A 14,335-nucleotide genomic window follows, 5' to 3' on the forward strand; every position below is an offset into this window, starting at 1 on the left:
TATTACCTACATCACAGTATTTCGCTAAGAGAACGAAGTTACCCGAACTGTAGCGATAGGAGGAGCGAAAAGAACGAGAATAATCGCGGAGAAAATTTTCGCTACGCTTCGAGTTGCCGTAGCGAAGCGAGGACCCGAGCGAAGGGAGAACGAGAATCACCGCCCAGAAGTATTTTGAAAACATTTTTTCAATGTAAAGAAGCAATTTGGATGCTATGGAAGTAATGAAAACTGGTATAACTGAAAAATTGTCAGAATATAAGCAAAGCAATGTGAAATAAAAGAACTTGCAATAGATATAGTTTAATCTTACATTCAAGAAAACTTGTCAATTTGAGAAGCTACCTTATTGGATAGATGATAAGCATTAGCAAAGACTGCATGCTTATTTTACAACAAATGTGCTGATTTCTCAAAATATAATAGATGAATGAGAATGTTAACAAATACGTCATTTAAAAATATACACATGTAGTCATATCTCAGCAAAATACCAAGTCCAGGTGACATGTATGGAAGATAGGAAAGAATTGACTTACACCACCTAAAGACAATAAAATGAGGCAAAATAGAAACAGACAAACTATGCACAAGAGATTTTAGAAGTCCATGACTCAGGGTAATATAGGTGCTTATGACATGAATAAACACACAAATAAAGACATGCTCAATATCTCCAGCTCATAAGACTGCATGTAGTCATCAAAAAACACTTAACCTATCCTAGAAACAAGACCTTGGATTCATCCAGCCTTCGACTATGCCAAACATGAATTACACACAGGTGATTTTTTCCAAGGAAAACTATCGAGAAACCACTGGTCAATGATTTTGGTTTCAAACAAAAAAATTGCATCATTTCACATTTTAATATAGCATTGAAGTACTCTCTCAAAGAAGTAAACAAATAGGACTTTAACAATGAAAATAGCAATGAGGTACTTCTTCATTAATTACTAAAAAGTCCTCTTTATTTTCTTCCTTTAGCCGCAGTAAGTTCAAATATGGTATCACAAAATGAAGGTAGTTTCAAAATCATTTGAATTGTCAATATCAGCAATGTTTTTGATTTGTAAATTAGTTCACAGACCCCAAGAATACAATGAAGCTATGAAGGGAAAGTAGAGATATCACTTGCTTGTGCATGCTTGCCACTTCTCACTTTGTACTTACGTGAACCAATAATTAAAGAGTATGTTTAATTACCACTTCCTTTTAATAATAATACTTCAGGCAGCGCCTGACACTGAGAACCTAAACTATTGAATGGACGATGAGGATACATAAATGCTTTGTTGATGCCATTCCCTAATAAATGCCCTGGCATCACTATCAATCCACCAGTTGTTTGTAAGAAACATTTCCAATGAACCCATTTATAAAGGGATCGATAGTACTTGTACAATCATATTTTTACAGCCTAGAGCTAATAGGTAATTGTCTCTCAGGCTGGTTAATAATCTAAACAGGACAGCCGTTAGCGGTACTTTTGAATAATTTCATATTTTAATCGTCATAAGAAGAGATAAGTGGGCAGTGAAACTTGTGCTACCTATTTAGCGTAGGTATGTGGGTGACAGCAAAGGACGATGGAATTGAAAATGCTACTCAAGATGAACAAAAGAAAACAAAGCCCAACAACCAGATGACTGATAGACAATAACCCAATTGAACGGTGCCACAATACTTCGTTATCACCAATAATAATACCGTTCATCACAATGCACTGACACTGACAACATCATAAACACACTCTCTCAGCAAATGCCAATAGTATGAATAACAGAACAACCTTAATACGTACATACCACACTCGATGGCTCTTCAACTTCAGCAAAGGAAAAGACTTTCAATTCAAGACCGGCAATCGAATATTAGAGGTCTCCTCTTGGTGTAATAGGCTTCGGACGATTCGCGACGCCGAAAATCGTCGGAACATCATTGGGCTTTTAATATTTTCCAGCCTCTCTTCCGAGCGGATTCAAATTTTGATTCGTATAAGTGCACCTGTGGAAAGGAAAACTCGCAGGAAAATGTTTTCATAATGATTAAATGGCTAAATAAATACATGCATGTAATATATGTTGACTATAATATTAATTAAGGAAGGTTTCGCGGCTTATATAAATCGCATGTAATTACAAGGTGTAAAATCCAAAATGGATTCGAATGCAATTACCTACAAACATTCGTTACCAACAACATATAGTTCCAAAAGGGACATGAATATTACATGATTTCAGTAAGTCTTTAATGAAAACTGGTATCATTGATTGTATCACACGTAAAGTTCCTCACGATATTTCATACGTGAAAGCACTTATATGTTACAGGTATAACTTTCACGCGACGAAATAATAACAACTTACCACATTCCATTGTGTGAATAAGTTGCGTATTCTAGTTTATTGTTTAAATTAATTAATTGAATGTAGCACGGGTTAATTGTATCAGTATTACGACACTATCAAAGTTTAAAAACCATTGACACAAATAACCTTAAACCTATACATGAAAAACTCTCAACAATAGCAGGAATTATTATGCACTCTTTTCTGTTTACATTACGTATACAACGTAAAACTGATTGGCAAAGGTATTAATCTTTGAAGTAAATCACAGCCTTTCATCAAATTATGCCGAAACTAAGTAAGAACTTGATCTTCATATGAATACTTACCCAATACATTGAATTACATCAACTTCTAACTCACCTCACAAATAGTGGAAGACGGCTATGGTTGCCGCTCATCCATCCCCCACATTTGTAGCCATTTAGCCCTTACCTGAGGATTACAAGGAAAAACAAAAGCTCGGAACACATCCTTACAACTAATGGAACAGTTTGGTGCAGAAGAACCGCCCATCTCTCTTATTTATCAATTACAAAAATGTAAAAAACTGCACCAACTCGACGTTACGCCTATGCTACAACACAGACCGCCATTAATGATGAGAGTGAAGATGGCAGACTGCGACGACTCAACTTCGTAGTTATTATATGGCAATATAGAGGACTCTGGTTAACTGTTAAGTGTATTATTACATCCCAAAGTTGTAGGTAACACTAAAACTTTTTGCTAAATTTTAACTTGTTTCTTTTTACAAAAACTGGCATTAACGTCATCATTATATATGATTTTCGTTACTTTCTTTCTAAATTTAGTGTATTTCATCGTCGGGCACATCAGATAAATATTATGTATGGTGAATAACATTGAGGCAGCATGTTTGTATACACTTGTAGTCCGTCATTTTTCGTAAATGCTATGAAATAATAAGGAAACGAATACAATCAAAGTAAGATGAAGCTAAGATTTATCACAAGTGAGGAGTGGCGATTTACATTTTACTTTCCAATCCATCCATGTTCCCTTGCTTGATGCAATGAGAGATGCCTGAATTGTAATATCCTTCGATGGGTTCGTATTAAGTGAGATGGCGTATGCTAACATTAATATGAGTTTTGTTTGTAAGTACATCCACGTTGCATACTTGATGTAATCCAATGCTCATGTAAATTTTGCTTTTAATGTTAAAAAGTAGAGAATAACTCAATTAAATGCACTATAACATTTGTGAAACCAATATACTTGAGTTTCTTACTCCAGTTACCTCAATGCTTGAGATTATTAAGTATTTAAACAGGAGATAAAAGGTCAAGAAAAATATATTCTTCTATGTAAGAACTCCGAGCTCACGTATACTTACTCTTGTGGATTTAGCTGATTAAAGTAGTTTGTAGTACATTTCGTCCATTACAAATCATTCCCTAATCCTTCAATTATTTATCTTTTGGGACAGGCTCGGCTTTACACTTCAGAAAGTGATATCTTTCAAGAAGGTGAGTAACATAAATTTTTACTTCTTTGAATATGTCTCTATTTATGTTATTTAATTGCTTTACTTTGGGTTCGTGTTAATAGCAACATCACGTGGAACCTTCGGTGGAACTAGGGGGGCACGCCCCAGACCCTAAAAAAATATGCATGAATTTTAATACATTATCATTGCGTTCGTTTTGTATTACGAGGTATCATTGTGCCCACCCCCCCCCCCCCCCCCCCCAGAACAAAATCCTGGATACGGCCTTGCTTGTGCACCCATCCCCAGAAATAAATCCTGGATCCGCCCCTGCGTGGAACCTAAATATAATATGTAATTGGGAAAGAGTTTTGGCGTTAATTTGACTTAATCTCCAATTTGGCGTCGATCAGTTGATCAAGTGCGCGGAGATCATAAACTGAAACGATATTAGGGCGGAAAAAGGGAGCAGTTATCGGGAATTCGCGATCCAATTAGAGATTCCGTTCCGAAAAAAAGAATTCTCATTCAATTAACGAACGGAGCAATCAATGGTTGAGCAATAACGGATGCATTAACAAGCCCTGATTACCATCGCGCGTGATGGGATAAGTCCTGCACTTGACGATCTGCTTCAAGCACGCGGGGCACATGGATACTTGTCTTATTTATATCGCCATGGAAACCGGAAGCACGGTATTTTAGCGAGCATGGCGTAGGTGGGACCGCTCTCTCTGTCTCTCCGCCGTCATAGGGAAGGACCTTGAGTCTTAAAGCTATCAAATTCTATTGCGTGATGAATATTATCGTCGCTTCGGTCAATTGTCCTCGCGACACGTTTCTAGTACCATAACCGTTCTGAGAAAGGTGAAATACACAATTTCAAATGTGCCTTTTGCAGATTCTTAGAGCACGTGTCTTACTCTTTGATATTGATTGGCATAGTTCCTCATTAATTGGGAAAACGCTCGTTTCCTTACGAGAGAATTGCAAGGTCGTCCTGTTTAAAAAAATACGTTTCCGCCCGTAGATAAGCCATGGCATATAGCATAATCGTGGCTCTTTACACTAAAGCTTCTCTGATCTGTCGTTCCTTAAATTAAGTCCCTTCAATCATCTCCCACATTCGGTAAGTGGACTCCATATAGTATTATATTAGTCATCAATAATTTATGATTAATCCAATTTCGTCACCACGTATCCGAAATCCATTTCTTAGCAACGTTGGGTGAACGCAACACAGCTCTAGCGATTTTTTCCCACATCGGTTAGAAAATGCTGTTCACATTTTTTGCACGAATAAATTAATTAGTTTTAACTCCTTTTGCATCATCAGATATTATGATCTTTTTGATTCTTTTATTTATCACAGTGTAGTTTCTATACTGGCGAATTCCTTTCGTGGCGAATTGTTCCATTCGCCTATTTTCAGAAGGCGCATTTCATGTAAAATATTGAGTATCTTCCATTACCTCCAGCATTCCGGCAGTGAGCTCCACAATGATTTATGTGTGTTACAGGCATTAAATGGGGGCAGCAATACCATCAACGTGCCTTACTAAAAGTTGTCTTTTGCCCAACGACATGCCAGAACCGAAAATACTCTCCGTCAATGCTATGAGTACTACTTTTGCCAGCTAATCTATCATCATACATAAAGAGCTTATTTACACGACGTTGAACCCCTTACGAACTATAATTCCTTTTTTACCTTGACGTTCCGTTTTGAAGATATATTCAAAGCAAAATTTTCCTCTTGTAATTACCGTAGTACCTGGAATGTTAGGCTTTACTTTGTTCCATATGACTCCTTTCCTCTTATGTCACTTCGATGAAGAAAGAGCCAATTTCAATGACATGCAAGTTATGTAGTTCCTTTGATATCTTGATACTCTGCCGAGATGGCTCTGGTTAAAAACTTATCTAAATATGCTCCAAGGAAATTCCTCGTTTTTTCTCTACTCAAGGACCTAAAAAGTAAAAATTAGGTTCTAATTTCATTCATGTCACAATTTTCCACCATTATCCGGTCCTTTGCAGAAGTTCCATTCACCTTGAGTTTGGAGTCTTTGCACGTTATAAGTCCATGAGCTTCGAGTTTTCTAATAATAAAACTTGATATATTTAGATATATTGTCGGTCTTGTGCACCTAGATAATTATTTAAGAGCAATATCATTCGACAGTGTGATAATTAACGGAGTTAACTTTTTACTGCGCAAGCTTCTTAGATTCATTGATTCTTATCAGTATAATGTACAATTTAATGAATTTTAATGAACTTAATAACGGTTATCGATGTTATTGTCACGAATTTCTCATATGTCCGAGTGGTCTATTCGTATGTGTATAATCTAAGCGACATTGCTTCAGGAGACTTGAGATACTTGAGATATGGCTTTAGTTGACTCTTATTCTTCGTTTTTCCGTGTATTTTTTAAAAATATCATCCTTTTGGTGTCAAATTTCACCGTTTCCCAAACCACCTCACGCTCGAATGACAAGAAAAATGTTAAGTGAACAACTCCCGCCTGAAGGCGGGCCACCAGTTTTCCCTCATGGGACGAAGAAATATCTAACTTCCAGGATGGGTCAAAAATGAGGAAAAGAAAAGAATAGTAGACCCCTTCGCACCTTTACCTTTCCTTTTGATCCCCATCACTTCGCCTCCAAAACATTTACATAACATCTTTTTCTCACGCAGTGAAGTTTTCTTGGGTTTCGCACCGGGTCAGGTCCTCCATTTCTCCTTCCAACGTTTCGATAGACAACTCACCCATCGTCTTCAGGGATTCAGGAATCCAATACCAATTCCTCAAAGTCTCGGGGTATATATACAGAATTCTGTGGATGAGGGCGGTTTAGCGTCTCCTAAACCAGAAATTACATTATCTTTTTCTCACATTTGTCTCTTCCACTGGAAAAGTAAACAGAACGCACGACTCCCGTGACCCGTGTCGGACATCACGCATTCGGTTATTGGGGATTCGAGAAGAAATGTCAGGATAGAATGCAGTCGCAAGTGCATATTATTTTTGTGGCGATTTCACGTTCTTTCAATAAATAAACGGGCTTTTAAGCGAATATATCAGTATTTATTTTTTGTACTTTTCACAGCACCAAGTAAAATGCACTGAAAAGTGATCAATCGTTGCTTGAAGTCGAACGAAATTTGTCATTTTGATCGATAGAAAGCGTTATATTGCTCGGTCGAGCTTAGCGGTTCTATTTTTTTGGTGAACTTAATTAGATTTACATAGAGTTAATTCATTGTAGGTTCTTCGGAATGCCATAGTTTTTTGTACTTATTGCTGTTTACTGCAAGCGAAAAACATCATAGACTGTCACAAAACCTTTTAGCGTCAACTGAAGCATACGAGTTACTAAATTTCTGGGTAGCCATTACACTAAAAAAATAGGTCTTGCTACAATCGTTAATTTTTTATCATTTACCGGAAATAAGCGGAGTTGATAACGTAATGACTGCAGTCGATTCCTGGCATACTATTACATCTTCTTCATGTAAGAATTCCTGAGATTGGTTTGATGTAACCCTCCATTCTCTCCATCAGTAATGAGGAATAAGATTTCGGCTGCAGCATTCAAAACTTTTTCCCGTGCGTGTGTTCCCAATGGTGTAAGATAATATGATGATGAAAGAGCAGAGCGTTACATAATGAAATAAATTTATAAAAATATGTATGCTAAAATAAATTTATTTAAAAAAATTCGTAAAGAAAATAACTCAAATTATTTAACGCAATATTTTTGTGCTTGGAAGGAGTGTTTAATTTTTTCTGCTATATTTATTTCGGTTGTGAAATAAATCGATTATACACTAAAATATCTTGCTGTCATCTATCAGTTCGCATTAAAATGTGGAGATTGACGCGATGAATTAGTTGATAATGATGAAAACTCTCTGTGATTGTGCATGATGAACACATTAGGTACCCATAGTTTGTTGCGTATGCCACGGATGTCTCGAGTATAGGCTGTGTATGTGCATGCAGCACATGGTCGTGTTTTTGTGTGGTAATAAAGGAAAAGATTCCGGCTGCAGCACTCAAGAAACTTCCCCCGTATTTGTGTCCCCAAAGAGAGAGACGCCTCCGATATAGTAAGGGAGTTATGTCGCCCCTGAAGGAGTTTCCGGGGAAAAAGCAAAGAGAGTTTCGAGAAGAGGGACTCTGAGTGATACACATATTCTTTCTCAAGAGAGCTTCTCGTCCATTTGTTTTCTTCGCTTTTTCCACCTATTCCGCAACTCCTCCTTCGAAATCAATTGTTCGGGAGGCTCTTCTTAGGGGGAGAGAGGCTTCGCGGAGTTCTTGGGGTATTTTTTTCGCGCAAAGAGATGTGTGATGCATGTGCTTCGTACCTGATTTTTTCCACCAGTGTATGGCTCAAGAAAAATTAAATTCTAATGCACCGAAGCTCTCTGCAGCGATGTGTGGTTGCCCACAAAGCAATACGAGTCACGTTTCTGTTATTACTATTCGCGTTTGGATGCTGAGAATGATTTTTTTCATAAATCCGCTGCACTTGCACCAGCCATATCCACGTCACGTTTTCTGAGCCCTTCTCATAAAATGTTTTCCATAGAATTCAAAGGAGCTTTTGTCACGTTGCAGAAAATAGGCTAAACGCAGAAATTATTTCATAAAAAAATTAATCTATTCATATCTAAATATTTTTGCTCAAATTTCCATACTTTATATTTCCTTCAGAAAATTAAGATTGCAATTTCCTTTTGGGAAAAAGCTTCAGAATTCTTTATATTAGACCTAAGACTTATATCATATTACATAAATATGTTTGGTTATCTTATTTGCGAAAAACCCGTGCGTTATTCAAACTTTATCTTAACGCAGCTACTTTCCATTCCCCATTTCAAGTGTCCTTTTCCATTTGACTGCAGTCGTCATCCGGTTATTTCACTCTCCATTCTTCCAATTTCCGATTTCATTCTTCATAATCGTTCTTTTATTTTCCCTCATTTTATTAGTTATCCAAGTAATTCCAATACCCCAAGTGCTGCATGTGGGTTGATAGCCTCAAAATATTTTATTTTATATTAGATACATACTTCTCCTTACTTTTAGATGCATAATTTTAGCTTTTACTGCAGCAGTAAGTAAGTAAAAATCGAAAATTGTTCTATCATCGTCACAGTATCTTTTGCATAACTTACTCCCGTAATTTATCTTAATGCCACGTCTGTACATTACCAGTAAGAACATTCTTCCCATCTTTCTTCATTTCCCCCATCCATCCTCTTCACTCCTCTTTCACGTTAATAAGCTTTGTTACAGATTGTTCGGGCCCCAACAGAAATATTGTCTTTTAATTTTTCATTTTCTTTTCAAGTTTTAAATTTCCCTTTTTCAACCATTTTCCCGGCTGCCTTGCTTTTAGTGTTTCTTTTTTTACTGTGCTTGTAGAATTCTCAACAAGTTTCAAGGAAATGGTCTTCGCAGAAATCGCATTCCCTTCCTGGAGTTCAGGTGAGAAGGACTCTCCTTTTTCTCCCATCGACGAGAAGACAGACCAGAGTGTGGAGTGTGGAGACCAGGCGAAGCCAAAGGCGAGGCCTCCCTCGCTTCTTTCCCGCCCCTTCGTGTCTTCTGACTCATTTCCCATTCGGTTTTCCGTCCCTCATTGTTTTTATTTTCGTCTGAAAACGTGACGCTCTTTGCGTCACTTCATCATTAGCCTAGAAGGCAAAAGACAAATCGGCCCCATAACGCGACATGAACGATTCGCTCAGTTATTTAGAGTACAGTTAAACGATTTGTATCTTTATGGCTGTGATGTGACAATTTTAGGAATAGTATTTGCGCCTTTGTACCATTAAGGATACATAGTATATTGAAAAAAATAGACTTCGCTAATTACTAGTTGGGAAAACCCGGTGCCATTAATCATATCCTCTTTGATTGTTTTTTATGTAAACCATGGGGGTATTTTGGTCATGAACTCAATGTAACTTCTATCTTTATAGTGTCCCTAAAATCTTCGTAGCGTATGTAGAGAGAAAATTCTCAGTACCCACGGATCTATTTCAATTATAAAACCTTGCTGGTCATTGGTTTGAGATATAACATTTTTTGGCATCACTAGGCACTCTCCACGCACGTAGCTTCCGTGGGTTTACCCACTTAAATATAGATGAGTAAAGTTTCATTAGGGTATATACCGGTTGAAATTATTTCAGCAACCGTCAAAATTGTGACAATTTATTTAACTTGTTCATCTAAACTTAATTTTGGTAGTTAAACCTCCGAATATTGAGTAAATCACGATCATTTTTGTGATGGTAGTCTCCTATACTCAGTCGCGAAATCCCATATTTTTGATAGGATCATACTTTGAACTTCCCTAACATAAAATTCGTGAGTGCATTTCAGAACGCTTCCTTCGTGGCGGCTTTAGTCATCCTATATTTTTTAATTATAAACTCGCGTTAATTAGCGGATAAATCCGTGTTGAATTTTTTCATTTTAGCATGACATAAAGGATGGAGGTATTTCACAAAACTCATTTGTATCCACTAGTCAACTCATACATTAAATCCCTCAACAAACGGACTGATTTTTTTTGCAATCTTGCACCGATGGTGACTGAGACGATCAGCCAAACGCCCTCTGTTCATGAATGAATCAGCGTAATATGAATCGTCCTTTGAGAGATGTTGGGGGCGCCACGAGTGGCCGTGCGTGGGAATCGAATCTTTATCCGTCGAGGCGTGAAAAAGGTTCCCTCCGAATGAATGCGGAGCGTGGGTGGCGTTGGATGCGTTCCAATCGAAGCGTGCCGCAGACATCAATGGGATACGACCATTCACCCACACACGATATCCACTGTCATCGCTATACTGTAATCAAATCAGCACAAGCGCATGTTCTGGGACTGCGTACTTTGCAGCACGGCGGGAAATATTTGGGATCCTCTCTTCTATTTGAAGAGAGAACTGGCATTGTTCAAAATCAAAGATTTTGGAAGTATGAATGGCTTGACAAAAGGTGGGCACAAACTTCAAATGGAATGCAGGTATTGGTTACATCAGAATTACTTGTAGCGCCCGATTAGTAGCCATTACTACAAGGGTAGCCTAGTGTCGGGAATGAAAATAAGAGGTACTATAACGCAATTTTTTATTGTTTTTCAAAGTACTCTCCACGATAGTCAATGCACTTATGCATTCAATGTAACCAGTCGTTATAGTATTTATTCCATTCCGAAGTAGGGGTAGTCAGAATGGATGTTTTGTAGGCATCAACCGCTTCTTCATACGTCTGGAAGCGATTTCCTTGTAGCAAATTCTGTGGAATGTGAAAAAATCATTAGGGCTTAAGTCCGGGCTGTGTGGAGGCTGATCAATAATTTCGACGTTTTGCTGTTCCAAAAACGACTTTGTGACTCGAGCAGTGTGTGAGCTTGCATTGTCGTGATTGAGCGTAATGCGTCGATTAGGGTTATCTTTCCGAAACTTGGCAATCACTTCCGGCAAGCAAATGGTCGTATATCTTTGAGAATCAACTGTTGTTTGGATTTTTGTTCTTTCTCTGAAACGCTACGAGTGCAAACAAATTTTGTCGGTTTCAGCTCACTTTGGAAGACCAATACTGAATATTGGCGTTCTGATTCAAGCTCGTAGCTATATATCCATGATTCATCACAACTTACAATGTTGTGAACGTGCTTTGATGCTCCTGAGTTGAATTATTGTAGAGTATTTCGACACCATTTGACTACAGCTTCTTTCTGTTCTTCTGTTAGGAGGTGCGGCATCCAGCGGGAAAGCAATTTTTTAACACTTACATCTTCGTGTAACATCTTTTGAACTGAGGTTCCCGAGATTTCCAATGATGCCTGAATCTCACGGTATGTAACATGACGATCTTCCATGATCATGTTACGTACAGCATCTACGTTTTCTTGAGTGACGGTGGTTTTTGGTCGCCCTTCACGCGGTTCGTCACTATGGCTAGAGCGTCCTCGCTGAAACTCTGCATACCAGCGATAAACGGTTGTCTTTGATGGTGCTTCTTCGCCAAAAACAACCAAAAAGTTCAGTAACGTATTCTTGCTGGGTGAGGGTTCGTCGAAAGCAATGGGCAGTTATAGTGCGGTACTGTTTGTGATTTAATTCCATCTCGTACTGCGGCTTGGGAACCTTTTTAACACACTACCGTGTTAAAACTATCAGGCTGATCTTAATGAAACTTTGCATGGGCATTAAACAACTCAAAAATTATTCCGAGGTCTCCTACATTTATAGTTGCTGGGCGATAAGGAACGTTCTATTCCCGACACTTAAAAGACTACCCTCGTATTATTTATATATTATACCCAATGCGATATTCTTAATTAAATCAATATTACGAATCAAATTTTCAAAGAATAATCCTTAATATGTAAAGTACAAGATATAAGAAATACCTTCTCAGGCAGTTTTATCAGCAGTGAAATTTTCAAACGCGATTCAGTACGGTGAAAAACATATCCAGCCTGATTTGTACGTGAATCGTACTCCAGTGAAACTACACCAAACAGATCATCCGCACTTAAATCTTAAAAAGAGAAAACCATATGGACCACCGTAGTGTCAGGGGTTTGACTAAGTATAAGATGTATCCTTTTCATCCTGTTTTAAATTTTCTCGCCCGATTTGGCTAATCTCCTCATTTTGTTATATTAGCGGCCCCCCTATCATTATTTCCCATTCCGTCTATCCGTAGGTAGCCTTATGTAGTTCGTTTTTCTGTCGCACCCACGCGCGCCACCCTCCGTTGCCGTGGCGACCTCTTCACTTCGTGTCCTCTACGCCCACCCACTCGGCGCAATGCATACATTTTCAGCTCCAGGGAATTCACCAAAATCTCCTGGGATCTACAAAATCTCATGACGAAAAAAACATGACTGACATGAATTGTATTTTTTTAATAATAATATGCTACGTGAACCTAACTTACGAGTAGCTAAGAGCACAAAACCAGCGCGCTTGTATAATTGAATAACTTTTTAATGCAAAATAACTGCCGCAAAACTCGCTAGGCATATTTTTATCAATTTTCATATTACAATGTAACAACATATAATCGTGTAAGGTGCCACATTGATTCACTCCATGTAGCTCTATAGCAATCATCTGCGTATGCTAATTCTTTCTCTTGCAATATGCTAATAGCGTACACAGATATTTCAATTTATTTGGCAATTCATAAAAGGAAGCAGGTAAAGTTATTTTCAAATTTACTTGCCTATGAGTAGCAGGGATGCCGACTTACAAAAAATATTGGGGGGGGCAAACAGGGGATCCTGCCCCGGGAAATTTTATAAGTAGTGAGTTTTAAGTTTTTTGAGCATTTTAGAAGAGTCATATGATCAACATTAGAACCCTAATAACTAGAATCTCGATATATGGGCACTCCGGGGAAAATCGACAAGCCTGACACAATATTTCCTCACACCCATAACGAATTTTTGAGGGAGCTCGGGCCCCCTCAGGCCCCATGGAGTCGGAGCCACTGATGAGTAGTTAAATATTCCTTGATATTACATTTTTCTATTGTCCCCACGACGAGGTCTCCTGCAGGGGAGAAGAAACTTAAGCCATTATAACAATTGATGCGGGGAAACCCCAAAATTAATTCTATTTTACGAAAAAATATTTAACCATATATCTTTGATAATAAGATAACCTCCTATCTGGTGTAAAACAGAAGTGTTTCATTAATTGGCATGCATTCCACATAGGAGCGATATACATTCATTATTATGTAGTTGAGATTTCATTTGTAGTATTATAATGTATTTTTACAGAAAAAGAATATGATTTAACATGTTCAACTTGATGTGCACCTCGTTTTTGGTTTTGAACTCGTAGTGTTTTACCTTTAGAACGTCTATAACATCGCTTACGCAGATTTTTTTCGTCCTACAATGAAACGAATAATGCGCTAAATGGAGATTTTTTCCATTAGTAATTGGTGCCAAGTACCCGTCACACACTGCCAATAACACTGTACCGAAACCTTAAAATTATTTCGACTCTTTTTCGATACAGCCATAGCTTTTAATTCGAAAATTATAACTCCGTTCATCCATGCAAAAGCCGTGTTTTTTATATTTTTCACCTACCTCTTTTACCATCGCCTCTTTTAAGTTTACACCTTGTTCTTATTTTTCTTCTCTTCTTACTTCGTGCAATGTCTCAGTTTCATGTGCGTGATTGTATGTTTTATGTGATTTATAGTAAATCTTAATGAAAAGATAGATTCATTTAAGAAAGTTAGGAAATATCATTTTTATAACAACTCAACAATATTAGCATTTAATATTTTGCACTTCATGCACATACTATTAAAAATAGGGATTTACTTATTTATTACATTTCCTCATTGTTGCATTTAAAAGTTTATGGATAAAAATACGTCTCATTCTATTATTTAAAAATATAAAAATGTTTCTGAAAGAATAAATGTCGTTTTGAGAAAATCTTGTGGAGAATTCGTTTGACGATAGGA

The 14,335-nt window shown here is 37.6% G+C and overlaps 1 protein-coding gene across 1 annotated transcript in view; it reads left to right on the top strand.

The window, feature by feature from the left end:
* Positions 1–3,809: 3,809 nt before the first annotated feature.
* The window catches only part of LOC124166389 (tubulin-specific chaperone E), a 169,224-nt gene continuing 158,698 nt past the window's right edge, over positions 3,810–14,335 (top strand). The window contains exon 1 of the mRNA XM_046543910.1: positions 3,810–3,844. The gene's annotated coding sequence lies outside the window, so the exon portion shown is untranslated. The remainder of the gene's footprint in view (positions 3,845–14,335) is intronic.

Source organism: Ischnura elegans, chromosome 10, assembly GCF_921293095.1.
Source record: "Ischnura elegans chromosome 10, ioIscEleg1.1, whole genome shotgun sequence".
Lineage (NCBI taxonomy): Eukaryota > Metazoa > Arthropoda > Insecta > Odonata > Coenagrionidae > Ischnura > Ischnura elegans.